Source organism: Mandrillus leucophaeus, unplaced genomic scaffold (assembly GCF_000951045.1).
Source record: "Mandrillus leucophaeus isolate KB7577 unplaced genomic scaffold, Mleu.le_1.0 Scaffold23, whole genome shotgun sequence".
Taxonomy (NCBI): Eukaryota; Metazoa; Chordata; class Mammalia; order Primates; family Cercopithecidae; genus Mandrillus; species Mandrillus leucophaeus.
In genome coordinates this window covers 2,068,076-2,072,310 of record NW_012102365.1, presented here as the reverse complement: position 1 = coordinate 2,072,310, position 4,235 = coordinate 2,068,076, and the positions used below count along the sequence as shown (strand labels likewise).

Here is a 4,235-nt window from a genome sequence, read left to right as displayed (position 1 = left end):
ATTCTCCTGCCTCAGCCTCCTGAGTAGCTGGGACTACAGGCGCCCGCCACCACGCCCAGCTAATTTTTTGTATTTTTAGTAGAGATGGGGTTTCACCGTGTTAGCCTGGATGGTCTCCATCTCCTGACCTCGTGATCCGCCCGCTTCGGCCTCCCAAAGTGCTGGGATTACAGACGTGAGCCACCGCGTCTGGCCTGACATGTTAAGTCTTTTTATGCTTTATTTTCCAGGATTGTGTGTACATGATAGTTGTGAAGACCCTGAATTTATTGCACGTGAAGCTCTATTAATACATTAATTCTCAATGTGTTGTATTTTCTGTAAAATAATTAGTCTTACTTGGTATACCAGTTCACAGTACCTTATTCAAAATCCTTGGCGCCAAAAAAAAAGTTATTGGGACCAAATGTATATCGGAATTTAAAAATTTTTGGATTTTTGGGTTTTGGAAAATAAATATGATACTATGTGTTATGTAATACCCCAGAGAGGTCAGGGCAGCACTTTTTAAATCAGATGCATTATTATTTCTGTAGTAAAATGTCTGGATGTTCATACTAACTGGGATAAATAAATACTGCACTATTATTAGCCTTAAGTCATTTCTTGTCAGGTTTTGCCTCCAAATGAATAATGAAAAACCTATTTTTCACAGCCTTTGAATTTTGGAGATAAAGTGAAGGGATTTTAGATCTCTATAGGAAAAACTTACATGACAGGCCGGGCATGGTGGCTCAAGCCTGTAATCCCAGCACTTTGGGAGGCCAAGGCGGGCGAATCACGAGGTCAGGAGTTCAAGACCAGCCTGACCAACATGGTGAAACCCCGTCTCTACTAAAAATACAAAAATTAGCTGGGTGTGGTGGCGCCCGCCTGTAATCCCAGCTATTCAGGAGGCTAAAGCAGGAGAATCACTTGAACCCAGGAGGTGGAGGTTGCAGTGAGCTGAGATCACACTACTGCACTCTAGCCTGGGAGACAGAGCGAGACTCTGTCTCAAAAAAACAAACAAAATTACTTGATAACAAGAGCAATTACAAGGAAAAATATTGTATAGCCCAGCTAATTTCAAAGTCATGGGTCCTAAAAATAATATTACATAGAAGACACCTTTTTTTGTTTCTGTCATACAGAAATCTTACTGTGATTAAAATGTGCCTGATAAGCATTTTTCCTTATCTTACTGTGATTAAAATGTGCCTGATAAGCATTTTTCCTTAAGTATCACAACTTATCTTTTAATATCTTCATTGGTCTCAAATGTTAGAATGACACCCTCCACCTCTTTTATTTTTAATTTTTAAATTTTTATTTCTTTTATTTTCTTTTTTTCTTTTTTAAAACAGTAGAGATGGGCTTTCGAAATGTTGTCCAGGCTGGTCTCAAACTTCTGGCCTCAAGTGTTCTTCCCACCTTGACCTCCCAAAGTGTTGAGATTACAGGTGTGAGACTTCACGCCCTGCCCCCACCTCTTATTTAAATAGTAATTTGTAGGGTCTTTGCTTATCATTTTTTTGTGTAGCATTTAAGAGAATTGTACTTTTTGCATGTAATTCAGAGAAAAACAAATCAAATGCAGATCTGTAGATTCATGTTTGCCAATTTTTTTTTTTTTTTTTTTTTTGATACGGAGTTTCGCTCTTGTTGCCTAGGCTGGAGTACAATGGTGCAGTCTCGGCTCACTGCAACCTCTGCCTCTTGGGTTCAAACGATTCTCCTGCCTCAGCCTCTTGAGTAGCTGGGATTACAGGCATCTGCCACCACGCCCGGCTAATTTTTGTATTCTCCAAGTTGGCCAGACTGGTCCCAAATTCTTGACCTCAGATGATCCACCCACCTCGGCTTCCCAAAGTGCTGGGATTACAGGCATTAGCCACTGCGCGTGGCCATGTTTGCAAAATTTTAAAGCTGATTTTTTTCCTTTAGAGTATTCTTTTTTTTTGAGACGGAGTCTCGCTCTGTCGTCCAGACTGGAGTGTAGCGGCACGATCTTGGCTCACTGCAACCTCCACCTCCCGGGTTCACGCCATTCTCCTGCCTCAGCCTCCTGAGCAGCTGGGACTACAGGTGCTGTCATCATGCCCAGCTAATTTTTTTTTTTTTTTGTATTTTTAGTAGAGACAGGGTTTCACCTTGTTAGCCAGGATGGTCTTGATCTCCTGACCTCGTGATCCACCTGCCTCGGCCTCCCAAAGTGCTGGGATTACAGGTGTGAGCCACCGTTCCCAGCCTAGATAGTATGAGGTAAAAACTGTGGATGGGATTTGGGTCAAAATTTTGTTTACTTTTAATTTATGAAACTTCCACAATTTGCACATCTTGGTGTAAGGAGTTTACTAAAATACATTTAATTTTGAGTATTTTCATTTTAAGTGTATGCTATATGAGAAACTTCTGTTTACCAGCCATATGAATTTGGGTGGTTTCTTTAAATGGCCAAGGGCCTCTACTAGCACATTTTCAATAACTCAGGCTACTCTTAGTTTTCTCGGACATCTCTACTGTAGAGTGAGATGGACTGGTATTGTTGGAGGATGAAGAATTATTTTTTCTCTTTAGAAGAAAGCCCCATGACAGCATGGATTTATGGAATTCTGTCCTTTAAGAAACCACGTAGTTGCCTGGTTTGAGGGCCTGAATTCATCTACCTACTTGGGGTGGCTCCATAGTTCCTAAGAATGGTACCTTCACTGTCTTGGAGATACAAGGGATGAGAAACTGTATCCAGAGTTGCAGGAGTATGATTGGACTTGGGAATGGGAAAAATTATTATTGTTATTATTTGAGACAGGGTCTCACTCTGTTGCCCTGGCTTGAGTGCAGTGGCAGTATCACAGCTCATTCACTGCAGCCTCAACCTCCTACGCTCAAGCAGTCCTCCTCTTGCCTTAGCCTTTCAAATAGCTGAGACTATAGGTGCGCGCTACTATGCCCACCTAATTTTTAAGATTTTTTAGAGATGAGGCCTCACTATGTTGCACAGGCTGGTCTTAAACTGAGCTCAAGCCATCCTGCTGCCTTGGCCCCCTAAAGTGCTGGGATTACAGGCATAAGCATAAGCCACCATGCCCAGACCCCTCACCCCCTTTTTTTTGTTGTTACATGAGATGGAATCTCACTCTGCCACCCATGCTGGAGTGCGGTGGCGTGATCTCGGCTCACTGTAACCTCTGCCTCCCGCGTTCAAGGGATTCTACTGCCTCAGCCTCCCTAGTAGCAGCTGGGATTACAGGTATGCGCCACTATGCCTGGCTAATTTTGGTTTTTTGTTTTTTTTTCCGAGACGGAGTTTTGCTCTTGCTGCCCAGGCTGGAACAATGGTACGATCTCGGCTCACTGCAACTTCTGCCTTCCAGGTTCAAGGCGAGTCTCCTGCCTCAGCCTCCCGAGTAGCTGGGATTACAGGCATGTGACACCATGCCTGGCTAATTTTTGTGTTTTTAGTAGAGATGGGGTTTCACTGTGTTGGTCAGGCTGTTCTTGAACACCTGACCTCAGGTTATCTGCCCGCCTCAGCCTCCCAAATTGCTGGGATTACAGGCGTGAGCCACTACGCTTGACCTAATTTTGTATTTTTAGTAGAGACGGGGTTTCACCATGTTCACCAGGCTGATCTTGAACTCTTGACCTTAAGTGATTTGCCCACTTCGGCCTTCCAAAGTACTGGGATTACAGGTGTGAGATGCTAATAATGCTTTAATTATGGCCTCTGTATTGTGCTTCATTCTTGTGTGCTCCTCTTCCATTTCATGGTCAGACCAGGAATACTTAAGCAGCATCCTTGGTCTCTACTCACTGGATGACTGGATGCCAGTAGCACCCCCCTGCCCCAGTTGTGATAACCAGAAATGTCTCCAGATATTGTCTCTTTTATCCTGGGGGGATAGATTTCCCCCTGTTGAGAGCTACTGTATCAATAGGGGTAGAAGTGGTAGAACAATAGAGGAAAGTGATTATAGATGTCCTCAAGTGCATGTTCTCCTTTTTCTCCTTTTTTCTGGTTATTCAATTCCTGTCTCTGACTTTGGATAAAAAAATGAGAAAAATCAGGAGGTGACCACTTGAAAATAGCCCCATTATTTTTATTCTGTTCAAATTTTATTTTATTTGGTTTAAATATATTAGAGCAGGGCAGATAGCTGAATTATTTATGCAGATCTATGTAAATTTAATTTCTACCACTGATTAATATTAGATGGAGTAAAGAACTACTGGAATATTATTACCTACCTTGC

General features: G+C 42.5%; 1 protein-coding gene and 1 pseudogene across 3 annotated transcripts in view; one reads left to right on the top strand and one right to left on the bottom strand.

Moving 5' to 3' along the window:
* Positions 1–4,235, top strand: part of WASF2 (WAS protein family, member 2) — a 97,825-nt gene that overhangs the window by 2,846 nt on the left and 90,744 nt on the right. The window contains exon 2 of one of the 3 annotated variants that reach the window (XM_011981685.1): positions 1,347–1,442. The exons of the other annotated variants lie outside the window; for them this stretch is intronic. The gene's annotated coding sequence lies outside the window, so the exon portion shown is untranslated. The remainder of the gene's footprint in view (positions 1–1,346; positions 1,443–4,235) is intronic. 3 annotated transcript variants of the gene reach the window in all.
* Positions 1–4,235, bottom strand: part of LOC105540968 — an 18,487-nt pseudogene that overhangs the window by 2,925 nt on the left and 11,327 nt on the right.